Source organism: Pteropus alecto, unplaced genomic scaffold (genome assembly GCF_000325575.1).
Source record: "Pteropus alecto unplaced genomic scaffold, ASM32557v1 scaffold10, whole genome shotgun sequence".
NCBI classification, from domain to species: domain Eukaryota; kingdom Metazoa; phylum Chordata; class Mammalia; order Chiroptera; family Pteropodidae; genus Pteropus; species Pteropus alecto.
In genome coordinates, this window is record NW_006431210.1 from 4,799,656 (window position 1) to 4,814,302 (window position 14,647).

At 33.9% G+C, this 14,647-nt stretch overlaps 1 protein-coding gene across 15 annotated transcripts in view; it reads left to right on the forward strand.

Moving 5' to 3' along the window:
- The window catches only part of RBMS3 (RNA binding motif single stranded interacting protein 3), a 631,961-nt gene that overhangs the window by 500,377 nt on the left and 116,937 nt on the right, over window positions 1–14,647 (forward strand). The gene's annotated exons all lie outside the window — the stretch shown is intronic.

Sequence of the window (14,647 nt, forward strand, 5' to 3'; positions counted from 1 at the left end):
AGAGTGTAGGACTTCAAAACTGACTTCTGCACTACGCTAAGTCTTCTGTTTTAACCAAACTTGAACCTGATGGGCACTCGCAGAAAGACTCACTCACAAAGAATTAATCTGTGATTATATAATAGTCATAAAAAGAGGGTATGACTACTTAAGAAAGTATTTTCAGTGAAATCAATAGTGAGAGTTCGATGTTGTGTTTTGAAAAAAGCAAACAAAAATTTAGATTTATTTCATTCTACCATTAAGATGCTCTACTTGACACATAGATGTGTATGATGCATATGTCCATATGTTCATTAATGTGTGGATATGTGTTTTATAAATGTATATGTTAATATAAAATATGTCATTTCCTGTTGGTCAAGGAGAAACAAAAATTGATATGTACAGGATTTTGTTTTTCACAACGAGGAGAAAAGCATGTAACTGGTAATTATCCATTTACCCTCCTGGCACAAAATGGTTGAAAAGCAAGCTTATGGATCTAGTGCCACTTGGAATGGATTTCCTTTTATTATTTTTTATTGTAAGAAGACAAAGAAAAGGTGTCTGGGCTTCTAAAGGTTCTTTGTATTCTTTGTGAAATGGAATGAAGTTGTTTGAATGACTTGAATAAATGCCATTTTGTACCAAGGCCATAATTTGAACAGAATAGCTTTATTTAGCATTTCTATTCAAAGTACCTACTTCATCCATTTATCATTTAAGAGGCATCCGACTTGATGCAGCATTTTATACTTTCAGCACTGAGACAACAGTTGTAAGGAAAAAAAGAAGGGTGGAATTTTTCTCAGCAAAACCTTTAGCCATTTTTCAGTTTCTAAGACTTGTCTGTTTTGAGTATTTTCATGCAGGTCTCAAAACCCATCTTAAAAAGTATAGTATGTTCCAGTATTGTATAATCTATAACTCATTACCTTATGACGCGAAAAAGAGAATCACCATTGGGTGCCTGAAGCTAGTAAAAAAAGGCACAAGTTTCAACATTCTCAACTTTATTTTTATTTTATTATTTTTTTTAAACACCTACAGCATCTGGTATTCCTAGGTGGTCTTCCATCGAAGTACTAACCATCGAAGTACTAAGCCCGATCCTGCTTAGCTTCTGAGATCAGACAAGATCAGGCATGTTCAGGGTTGTATGGCCGTAGACAATTCTCAACTGTAGAAAGGCAGTTTATGTTATGTTCAAAAAAGGAAGAGGGAGGGGAATGACCCATGTATGTTTAGCATGCAGTTTAGTGGTCAGTAGGTAGTCCACTGCCCCCAGAAGACAGCTGATTTCTGATAGCACTCATTATCACGTTGGTCCCCAACCAAGCATCCATAGTCTAGAAAGACTCATTTGAGCTTTAAAAATGTAGATGAGTCAAATGCCTGCTGTTCAGAAAGATTTCTGAATCGCAGACCATAACCCAAAAGCCTCAAATCTGAATTAGGTATCTTAACACTAATGATTGAAACTTCAGTTCTTGTCTCCTTATAAATCTGTAATATTACATTCACAAAATAGATGCCAATTGCAGAAAGACATCTCACCTGAGTCTACATTTCTTAGTCACCAAACCAATAAAAATAAATGTACAGTTAGAGCTGCCATCCTGCTACTATTACGGAATCTACGGCTTTTGTTTTAGAGCATGTTAAAGAAAGAATGTGTATATTCGTGGCATAGAAACATTGTGGAGTCAAGTTTAGGACCCAGAATGCCTCATAATTTAAATGTATTTTTAAAAGTATATTTCTAATCTTTGTTTTCAAAAGTTGCTTTTTAAGAGCTATAGATTTTCCTGTTGAACTATGAAAATCAGGGAACCTAATAAATTTATCTGTGACCAATAAAAATATATTTTAAATGTATAAACACATTCAGAGGAAAGAAATTAGGAAAATAAATGGCATGCACTAAAAATATGCTTATCAAATATTTTGGTTTTGAGATGAACATGTTAATTTTTACAACTTTATTGTGGTACTGGAGTAGACACACCAAGAATGTTAGATAACTTTGTGTGTTCATCTTTACAAATATTTTCACTTTTATTTCCCCTTACATTGTACTTGCTGGCATAAATTAAAGTATATCAGATGTTTATAAAATATGACATAATATAAATTAATCCTATGTAAGCAGTATTTAATTAATGTTATATACCAGTAAATTTTAATTACTGTATTTCATAGTTTCTAAGATACACAGGTTTTTTTTGTTGTTTTTCCACATTTTAACGGTTCTGGAATTGTTTCTCCTCATATAATCAATGGCTTTATTACAAGATAATTTGTGTTTGCTTCTCTTAGTCATCTGGGGTTACTACCTACAGTTTCTCCTTAAGGTCTATAATCACAATGATTGCCTGAATCGAAACCCCAATCAAAGCAAAGATGGTGGGTCACATCCTGAGGGGAATTTATTTTTTGTCCCCTTCTTTCATCCAGTGTTAAGAATGAGACGTGCAACTTTCCTTAAAGTCCATTTCTGATGGGTAGTTTTGTTTTTCCATTTACCTTGTAACCCTTTGACATCCCAATTTTATAAGATCATTTTGGATATTTGTTTTTGCTCATTTCTCTTATTATACAGTTGACTCTTGAACAACACGGGTTTGAACTGCACCAAGTCTACTTATATGCATTTTTTTCAATAAATATACAATTGATCCTTCATATCCCTGGATTTCCCATCCAAGGATTTGACCAACCAGTGATGGAAAACAGTATTTTTTGATACGCAATTGGATTTCGTGGATGCAGGAGAACCAATAGTATGCATTGTTCTATGGCATTTCATAAGAGACTTAAGCACGTGTGGATTTTGGTATGTTTAGGAGGTCCTGGAACTAATCCCCCATGGATATCTAGTTAAATTTGGAGGGATTCAAAAGTTACATGCAAATTTTTGACTACATGAGGGTCGGCACCCTAACCCCTGTGTTGTTCAAGAATCAACTGTATAAAATAATGATAAACTTTTCAATCATCGCCTTAAATAAAATGAAGGATAATTTATATTCTGCTGCTTCAAAACTTGAGATAATAGCATGGATTGAGGCTAATGTTTACTTTTCCTCTTTCATGAAAATCAGGTAAAAAACGAGAGTGTGAAAAGGATTTTTGATGAAATGCTTAAAATACAAAATCAGTGAATTATAAGCATCCTAAAAGTAACTTAACAGACAACTGATAGGCTAATTAACAGTTTAATTTATTGTGTAAAGCTGTTTTCTTCTGGGTGGCATTTTAATAACAGTTCTTTTAGCATAGTTTGGTGAAATTCATTTCTTTACAAAAAACTAATACTGAAAACTATACATGTAAATCAGTTTAAATTAGTGAAGTTTTTAAGCTTAAATATGTGCTCTGTGGTCCTTGTCATTTTATTTCTTTGTTTTGTTTTTTGTCTTTGTCTTTTTTGTTATTGTATTTTTACTTTTTCTTTTTGTTTTGTTTTTTTCTTTGATTTTTTTTTTCATTGTATTAATGCAACAGTTTTCGAACTCTTTGGTCTCAGTATTCCTTTATGCTCATAAAAATTATTATGTATTAGTTCATTAAAAAAAACAATAAACCCATCACATGTTAACAAAAATAGTGTATTTTTATGGAAAACACTATACTTTTCAAAGCAAAGGCAATTATTTTTGAGAAGAATGGCACTGTTTTACAATTTCGCAAATCGCTTTAACGTAGTAAAAGATGACCAGATTTGTATATCTGCTTCAGCATTCAACCTATTGCAATATGCTGTTTTGTTTAAGCACATGAAGAAAGTCCAACTTCACACAGACATGTCATTGAAAAATGGAAGGCCTGTGGATCTTTTAAAAGGATCTCAGGAACCTTTAGGTGATGGTACATCACATTTTGAGAACCATTGTCCAAGAGAAGCTTGAGCCAAGAACAGGGCTGATAGTCAACTTCTATATGCCAGAGAGCCATGCAGCTTGTTAAAATATTAAAATATATCGGTATCATTTGGTATATAACTGCTGGCTCTGGTCCCTCAGTACAACCCCACTGCCACTCTGGTGAGTCCTTCAAGACCTCTCATGATCCAGCGAGAATGGGGAGTTCCCCGGGATCCTACTTCAGCATTTAAATTCTGATTGGCCAGTGCTTATGCCATACTGGTAGTAAAATGTTTTAGCGTCACCCCTAGTTCAGAGATGGTTCCACTTCATCGTCACTATGACTCTCATGACATTGCATTGGCCAGATGGTTCAATTACATTTGAGGCCATATTCTCAGTTCTTACTTCAGACAATATGTCACTCAAATTGATCTTGTTAGTGCTCCTTCAATGAATGGTCTGGAATCAGGAATAAAACAGTCCAAAAATATATCAGAAACATGAAGAGGAACTCCTGTTGCTTCTTCCTAATAGTCCAAAGACTATTTCTAAAGACTACCAAGAAGCCACAAAATTTGTTTGGACTCAACACCTCAAATAATAACAGCAGATCAAAAAACATTCAACTATGATGACAAGAGTCACTCAGATTTTGAAATTCCTTTATGTTAACTTTTGTTGTGACTAGTCTGGGTTTCCTTCAGAATTTTCAACATTAGTAAATACTGATTGAAATCACAGAAAGTGTTGCTATTTCTCCAAATTTTCGTACTGAGATGTTACCCTTAAATAGTGCAAATATTAAAAATTTTAAAAAACCTACCCAAGCCCTGTCCTAATTGAGTCATTAAATGTCATTGATTAACAATTACTTTGGGAGTTGTACTTCTAATAAATAATACTTTGGCCAGAGACACAAACAAGAGACATGGTAAATGAACCAGAAGTAACCCAACATAGTACTCAGATGTCTAGTGAAACAGACACCAAGATTTCATTATAAAAAGTTAAATCAATAAAATGACATTTCTTGCCTTTATCTTACTTACAGTTCTCCACTAGAATCAATTAAAAAACAATAAAAAATAACTAATATTTTCACTCTATTTGCTACTCTGAAGATATTTTTTCTTACTATGGAAACACTTAAGATTATCTTCATGGTCTAGATATGCAAATGAACTAATGAAACTAATACAATTTGTAAGCAATCAACACTCAGGTTCCCAGGAAAAGTTTACAGGTTATGTTAGAGAGAAAATCAAGTCAGTTTTTTGGGGATGCTTTCTAGGAATACTAAGGTTTGGAATTTCTTACCTATTCCCAATTAAAGAACAAGTTCCAGATGATTTCTAATGATATATTATTTCTTGAAGACATTTTATTTAAGTGCATTATTTGCCCGAGACACAGGCTTCTGAGTATAGGAGTACAGGGTATAAACCGGATAATACCAGGGGGTGCCATTCACACAAACCAGATGTAAATGGTGCCCCTTAGCATATTAAAAATACTTTAGATCTGCCTGGACATGTTAATGTAAACAGTGGTCCCAACCTTTGTGACACCAGGGACCAGTGCTCCTATGAGAATCTAATACCGATAATCTGAGGTGGAGCTGAGGCGGTGATGCTAGTGTTGGGGAGCGGCTGCAAATGCAAATGAAGCTTCCCTCAGCTTGCCTGTGGCTCACTTCCTGCTGTTCGGTAGAGTTCCTAACAAGCTAAGGACTGGTAGGGACTGGCCCAGGGGTTTGGAACGCCTGGTTTAAAAATCTTTAAGGTTTAATAAACTGACATAATGTTCTTTAATTTCCTTAAATTAGTAGATCCCATTAATGCATTCACAAAATGCACTATTAGTGAGCTGAAAGCTAAGGTCGTTTTATCACAGGCAACTTAAGGGATCTGTTATGACCTATAACCTAAATAATATGTTGCCTATTTTCAGACCTGAAATGAACTTGTTTTCAGTGGTGATTAAAACTTCCCCTATACTATAAAGTTTTATAACTTCTGTCCATTCATAGCTATTATTAATAAAAATTCTCTTCAGTGCCAGTAAGTGAATAAAGGCCTGCAAAGGTCACGTGGGAGAATGGGATTTCCCATTCTACTATGAAGTCCATAGTCAAGTGCAGGCAAAGTTGAAAAACCTGATTTCAAACACCCAGCCTCTTTCTTGTTGTGCCTCAAGCATTAGGAGTAATTATTTATTCTGACTAAATCCACTTCTGATTGAGACAAAGATGTCTTTTTAGGTTTCTAGGTAGGCAGGTAGCCATAGTCAACACAATAGTTACATCCTATGTTCCACTTCTAGATGATTAAACATTTTCTTTGAAGGATATGACCTAATTTTTTTGTTTGTTTTTGTTTTATTTTTTATTTTTGAATAAAGGTGAATACACACAGATTTGGCATCATAATTATCAAATTCAGTTGTATCTTCGTCATCATCATCATCATCATCAGTACTCTTATTATATTAAAGCATTTGTTCCTTCCATGACTAATACTTTATGATATGGCCTGAGGATGCAATGAGGTATAAGGTATAATCCCTGCTCCGAGTGTTTGTTAGATATCAACATTCACAGTGAGCCGAAAACTAAGGTCCTTTTATCACAGGCAACTTAAGTGATCTATTATGACCTATCATCTAGATAATATGGTGTCTATTTTCAGACCTAAAATCAATTTGTTTTCAGTGCCGATTAAAACTTCTAATCTCCCATTGTTTCTGATTTGCTTTCTTACTATCTTAGTATATGACTACTTTTTGAAGAAATGTCCTTTCGAGAGAAGAATTCTGTTTGGGAGAGTTTTTTTTGTTTTTTGTTTTTGTTTTTTATTTTTTAAGGCAATATGGAAAAGGAAGCAGTTAAACAAAAGCATTCAGTCAGTCAATAAACACTTGTCAAGTGTCCACTCTGTGGAAAGCACAAGACTGCATGATGTAGGTATGAGGAGAACACACAATCCCTTACCTCCTTGCAACCCAAAATGACAAAGATCTTCTATGTCTGTAAAGCAAGAGATTAAAAGTGGAATAGAATATAATTTAGCGTTGTAAAAATAAAATCACTGACTATAACTGGCTTCATACCTACCAACAGTGAAAGAAAACCAAAGCCAAAATAATAATAATAATTATAATAGCAGCAATAACAAAAAGCAGCAGCCACAAGAACATTAGCACATGTTAGTTTTGTTGCTGAGCATTGATTGTGTGTGTTTTCACGGTAATTGATTTATACGCATTTACAAGCCAGTAAATTCTCCCCAAAGTTGGAAAGCTCCACCTTGTTAGCTGGTTGATAGAGGCTTCTATGCCCTTTAGGTGCTGAGTGGCACAGAGAGAAGAAGGAAGTGACTTGAGCTCTGGAATGTTATTTAATCAATCTTGAGTCCTTCTCTAATGCACCTATTGAGAATAATAATACTTTCCAAATTTTAAGAAATTGTGTTTGTCAACATCTGTTTACTTTTCTTCATAATTTACAGGGCACTTTATTTTGGTGATTAAGGGGCAAACTATAGAATATAAATCACAAAATCCACAGCTCCCGACTTAGTGACAACACTGAGCAAACTTTTCAGTCTTTAAGTTTCATTTTCCTCATCAGTAGAATTAGAATGGTCAAAAGCGTACATTTAGTAAGTGGAAAGAGTTAATGAGGTGGTGAAGGCAAAGCACTGAGCACAGTGCCTGGCAAACTATAATTGCTCACATATCAGCTGTTATTATAACTGTCACAATATCATCAACACAAATCAGGGCTTTTTAATCTGAAAGCCAGCTTTGCTATGTGTTCTTTGTGACTCAAGTGTTTAATTCCTTATTTTCCAATTTTATGCCATGTCCATTTATTTTTCAAACAGAAATTATTTTTAATGATACATACATTTATTTAAAAGAAAATCTGCTGCTGATATAATTTTCCAGCTGAGTTTTGACTTATTTTTATAAAGCATATTATAAAACAAGTAAAAATTAATTTATTTTAACTTTCACCCACATTTTATTAATGTTTTTATAAGATCACATTCCAAATCATAAAGCGCTAGTTAGCACTGAAACATTAGATGGTTTTCAAATTTCTAGCCAATTTTCTCTTGAAGGTCATACAATCATAAAAGTCAAGAACAGGCAAAGAAAAGGGACTTGGATGTAGAAGAAGAAAGAAAAAGAAAAAAAGATAATTAAAAGAAAACATGAAGTGCTGCTAGATATCAAGGAAAAGATTGAGTTGGGCTACTATTGAGAACTGATAAATTACATGTTTGATTTTTTTGAAGGGAAAGATGAATTAACCTACTTATTCTGGCAAATAATGGCAATTGATTTGGATACCTTTGTGGCTATGAAAAAGTACTCCTCATGCTCAAATACTTTCCAGTATCCTTCAAAACGATTGTCTTTGATGAAAGAAACATTCTAATGCTATAATTGGTGACTTATTGGATTTAACAAGAACAAGAAACAAGAATTTTCTTACATATATTGTGGTTCCATAGTGCTGAATGTAAATAATTTTTAAGCTTCTACATCCTACTCTATTTCAAGAGTGATGTTACTAAATTCTTCTGTTAGGAAGTTTTAGAATCTTTACAAATAGTGACATTAATGCCATTTATAAAATTTACTTTTGTTTGCTGAAAGGCTCAGACTCATGAAATTATCAGTTTGAAAAAAAGATACAGTAGATGCTTATTATTTGAGGGCTCCATAATTGAAAATTTACCTACGGGCTAAAATTTATTCATAACCGCAGAATCAATACTCATAGTACTTTCATTCATGGTCATTTGCAGATGTGCAGAAAAGTGAAAAATTTGTCACCCAACACATGTTCCCAACTGAAGATGAACATATGATATTCTGCCTTCTTGTTTCAGCTTATATTGTAAACAGTGCCTTTTACTTAGTTTATTTAGGATCTCATTTTTCACATTTTGTTGCTTTTTGTTAGTGAATTCACCGTTTAAAATGGCCCTCAAGTGTAGTGCTGAAATTCTGTCTAGGGTTCCTAAGTGCAAGAAATCTATGAGGTGACTTATGGAGAAAATATGGGAAAAAAATGGAGATAAGCTTTGTTCAGACCTGTGCTGTTGGCTGTGAATTCAATGTTAATAAATCAACAATATACAGTTGTTCCTTTGTATCCACAGGGGATTAGTTCCAGGGCTCCCTCTGGATATCAAAATCCACCAATGTTTAAGGCCCTTATATAAAATGATGTAGTATTTGAGTATAACCTGTATTTGTATATAGGCTACAGCAAGGTATGCCTACATATAATTTAATTAGTGTGGATTCAGCATAGTGCTTGGCACATGGCAAATTCAAGTTTGCTTTTTGGAATTCTCTGGGATTTTTTTTTTCAAAAATTTCTGAACTGTGGTTGGTTGAATCTATGGATGTGAAACCCACAGATATAAAGAGTTAACTGTATATTCAATAAGGTGTCGTTAGACATAAACACACATAAAACAAGGTTATGTATTGATCAGTTGGTGAAAGTGTTGTGACCAGAGGCTCAGAGGAACCTAACCCTGTACTTCCTCTAGAAGCAATGATTCAATATTCACTAATTCAGTGTTTATAGTGACTTTACAGAATATAATTACTGTGATAAGAAGAATCAACTATATCTTGTTTTATGATTTATTGAGTGGGATCCAGTTGATTGGTTAAGTTTATGCCCCTCCCACTGATGTAAAAAACAATTTGCCTGGGTATCAAAAATTGCTGTACCAGTGCATGCACCAATTATCTTTTTTAGGAGTCATGTTACAGTCAATTATTAATTGTTATGAATTTGAAATCAACAGTTCTTACTTACTCTACTCGACCAACAAGTGTAAAACTTCCTAAGGAATTTGGAAAAAGCTTCCATACAGATGTATTAAATTAATAAAATTAATTTATTAATTTAATACATTTGTGCTATCAGTGGCTTGTAATCATTTCATAAATATCATTAAATATTTGACCCAATGTAAAGATTCATAGCTTCCTTAGCAAGAAAAAATCCATCTAAAACAATGAATTATTTCTACTATTATTTATAGCATTCTTATTCACATACCTATCTGCATAAAACAAGAAGGCTATTGGACCTTTACTTTAGGAGCCAAAATGAGTCCCATTGATATGGAAAATATTGATATTAAAGGTCACATAGGTGGCTGTGGACGTAATGGCAAACGTGCTACATAAAATATGGAAAGAGGCTACCTATCCCTATCATCACCATTCAAAAGAAAACCCCTAAATAGAAAATTTTGTTGAGTTTCTTAAAAACATTTAGCTGTTACGGTTACCAATACTACTGTAAAGCACATCTTTTGAGACATTCTTAGCGGTGAGGAAGACAAGATGCAGCTCAGCCAAGTGGCCCCCTTGTCTTCAGTTGGATCTCCTCTGAATAACAGTATCTCTTTATGAACTGTTCGATCAGTCACCGGTCAACAGCTTTCTTATTAAATGTTAAGTATTAAGAACAATCTGACAATGAGGCCCAGGATACATAATTTCTACTAACTTTGAAGCCATACTGGCTGCAATTTAATTTTATAAAACCAAATATTAGAAAATTTGTTTCAGAGATATGGAATTTAAGTACTACTCCAATGAGGCACTAGAAATAAAAATACTTTGAAGAGAATTGCGATATCTAAATAATTAGTATATGTAAATAGTATATATTTAATATAAATAGTATATCCAAAGAATTACTTTAAAAATTTAGTAATAGCTTGTAGAATCAGGATATCTTTGACCATATTCCAAGAAAGTAGAAACATCATCTATATAGTTCACTACCACTTTCTTTGTGTATATCAATGCTTGACAATTAGTTGTCTAATTCTTTTTTTTAATAAGACCTTGGGGAAAAAAATTAAGACATAACTGTTAACATTGCCAGGTTCTGCAAATGGTCTTTTAAACCTTGAACTGAAGGAGAGTCTTTACAAATGTAATCTTAAAGAACAGTTGACTGTTATGGTGAATGCTAGTAGTTACAAGTTGGATTTGTCAGCCAGTCTACCAGATACATTCTTTTAAAATTTATTTCATGTGCCTTACTTGCTATTTAGAGAGCAGGTTCAAAGTGAATGACCCTTTTAATCTCAAAAGAAATTTCTCATTGGCACAAAAACTTGAATTCTCAGTAATTCAGCATGAAAACTTTCTTACGCAAATGTTCTTATTTTAAAGCAGCTGAGTTCAATATTTACTAACCTATCATCACTAAAGATAAAAAATAAATCTTGTAAATTTCTGTAATAATGTAATTTTGGATATAATATAATTAATGGTGAGCTCCAGTCCTCTACCTAGTATCCATTCTCAAGGAAGAGGATGGAATAATGTACTTAAGTTCTTAGAGCAGGAATAGGGTTGGGAGTTTAAGACATAAGGCTGGGAATATGATAGCAAGCAATTAAAGGAAAAGGCTGATGATTGATCTCCATGTCTCCTGTGTTCCCTTGACCCAGTCTCCATGGATCAAGGCAACTAAATGGGGCCTCGACCAACTGAGAGTATTCTGGAGTTGCTGGCTTTGCTGTGGCAGTCCCAGCCTGCTGCAAGACTCAGAATCATCCCCATCAATATTTAAGCCATTGCTTACAACTTCTAGGTAACACCAAACTGCAGCTGGGTCCTAGAAGACCATTGATCACTAAATACCTGGGGCTTACACTATCTAGATGCACAGGTTTGTCCTGGTAGCAACATCAACATTTTATATTTTTCACCCTACTTACCATGTTATGGTGGGTTTAACAGTCTATATACCACATCATGGATTCTAAGACACCATCAATTAAAGATGAAATGTCATTTTCAATACCACTAAAAAACGTGGAGATACTTCCCAAGCTATCGAATGCCATGAATTATCATGTGAGTTCCAGTTTCACAGATATTAAAATCTGGGGGAAAAAAAAGTCATGTCTTGGAATCTATGAGATTCAGCCATTTAGATTGAGATAAAAACAAAAGTACCTACATAAAATACGGTACTGTTCTCATTTCTTTTTTGATTATTGATCAAGACTCGATTAACTTTTATTTTAATAACAAATTCAGATTAGAACTTTTTTTTCTTTCAAGCCTTTGAGAACCTTAGCCAGCTACATCATACAATGTTATTATACCTTGTCTTCTGCTTCTTTTTGGAGTTTTTTTCTATGTAGCCATAGACTTTCTCAGCCTTCCAGATTTAATTCTGTCTGTATCTTTCTATCTTAGTTTTCTCTGTTGCTGTATAAAAGAGAAATTTTCTGTCTGACAAGAATGTTTTGTAAAAGTCAAAAAGGAGAAATACCACGATGACATAGTGTATAAACAACAGCATGACTGCCCTTGATGTTCTTTTCCCAGACATAAAGAGGTGAAATTTTCTCATTGCCTATTTTTGTTATTTTTTAAGTGATAAATCCCTTACATCTCATTTGCTTGGCAACCCCCCGAAGATGTTAAGATGACTTTTAACAACCTTCTTCTCCTCTCCCTGGCTTAATATCTTGGAGAAGAGGGGCCCCCATGTTTTGTAGCTGCCTCTAATTCCTCCTAGGCCCCTGCTCATGATCTGGCTCAGGAACACTGGCCTCCTCGCTGCATCAGAAAGTTCTCTGAGCAATCCCAATAATCATCGTGCTTCCCTCTACTGACCAATCAAAGGCTGAAACATTTTTTTCTAGAAGTTCAATTGAGTTCAGCTGAAACTTCTAAGAGAACATTTTATTTTTACTAAGAAGTAAAAATTAAAAACACTTAAATTCCATTTTCAAATACAAATTAAACTGAAGTCCAAATTCAAAATTGTCTTTAAGTCAATTATTCATTTATTCATTTATTTAACAAATATATATTGAGTCCCTATTATGTTCCAAACATTGGGCTAGGAACAGGAGATAACAAGATGGACATACCAAGAATCTAGTTGAGACACACATGACAAAGCATAGTCATATTGGCTTCCATCCTGAATCACAGGGAGGGAACAAAGGCAGTGGTTATTTCTATGTGGAGAGAGAGATGGCTTTAAGAGGCTGTGATGTTTAGTTTGAAGCTGAAAGACTAGAATTTCAGTTTTCCCATAGACAGTGATACATAGTTTCCAGCCAAAAATTGCAGCAACAAAGGCCCAGAGGCCCAGGGCAGGATGAGTATATGTCTGAGTTTCATGAAGGGCAGGGTCTAGAGTTGCATAGGAAGATTGTGGAAGTTAGTAGGTGCACAGAGTCTTGATCATGAAGGACTCATGAGCCATGTATTATTTTAGTGAGTCACCTAAAAGAAAGCACCATGATGTGGTCAGATTTGCTCATTTGTAAGAGGAATCCTCACAGCACAATGGTTGACTGATGGATTGGAAGGATGTTGCAAGCAAAGGCTGGAGAAAATATCATTACTAAAAGATATTAATAAACATCCTAACAAAAAAAAAATGATAACTTGAATAAAACTCTGATCATATATTGAAATTACTAATCCAACTTGGCAATAAATGTCTGGAATTCAGAATAGATACTTGACTTTGAGACCAAGATTCAGGAATTACCGTGACATAAATAATAGTTGGGATCAGAAAGTGAATATCATTATTGTACCGAAGGAGAGACGAGAAGGGCAAACCCTGGCCCTAAGTGCTGACATCTCAAAGGAAGATGGAACAAGTGACATCAAAGCAGAAATTGTTCTTGAGAGGGCAGAAGAAAGCCAAAGGGAATGAGTTTTGAAAGAAGAAAATAATCACTGCTCAAATGATGCAATTTAATCAAATATAATTTGGAAAAAAAGTATTCCTTGAATTTAGAAATTTTGAAAAGTTAGGAAGTGCAGTGTGAACCATTTCACAGGTTGGTGAGCATCTTTTATAAGACAGTTACTTAGAATGTTTCTATCTTATCTCAGGACCATGTCATATAGTCTCCCTTTTGTAGACTTTGGCAATTTCTTTGTCTACTGTCTCATTTATCCCTCATCTGTTCCAGAGAAGGACTTGCTGCACATAGTCCAGAGAGCATATAAAACCCTCAGCCAGTATGATCACGTGGATTTATGACTTCTTATTAGCTTCCACAACTATAAACAGTGTACTATTAACCCTAAAGTTTGAGTCTTTATTCTTGACCTCCTACCTATTCTTACCTTGATCCTTCTGGCAGCAAACCTCATCCCACCCCAGCTCTTCTGTATTCCATTGACCCAGCAAAGCTAAATGCCTCCTGGCATTTCCAAAAATTCTTCTAAATTAGGCCTCTGGTCTATACGACTTTTACAAATAATATGCCTTGTTTTCTTCCTCCTGAATTTAAAATTTTAAACAAGTCATAAAATATATACCATGCTTTTTTAAATAAAATTTTTTCCTCATTATAGAAGTAATCCTCATTATACACAATTTAGAAGAGTCAAAAAATATGAAAGTAAAAAATGTCATCTATAGTTACATGCCCCAACATTTTGGTGCTTAACATTGTTGAAATTAATTTTTTGTTTTATTTCTAATCAGAGATTTAATTTTTTTTAAATTTTATTTGTTGAGTTTTGTATACACAATATTGTATCATGATTTCTTCGCTAAAGGACATATTTTCTAAAAAAAAAAATACTAATAAATAAATATAAACAGTGTTAAGTAAGGTTTCACTACAATAGCAGTACCTAAACATATATAACACATTATAATTTTCAAGCCCCTTTTATATACATCATTTTTAAGTCTTATTTTATTTATTGATTTACCATAACCAACTTACAATTGTAAAGATTTT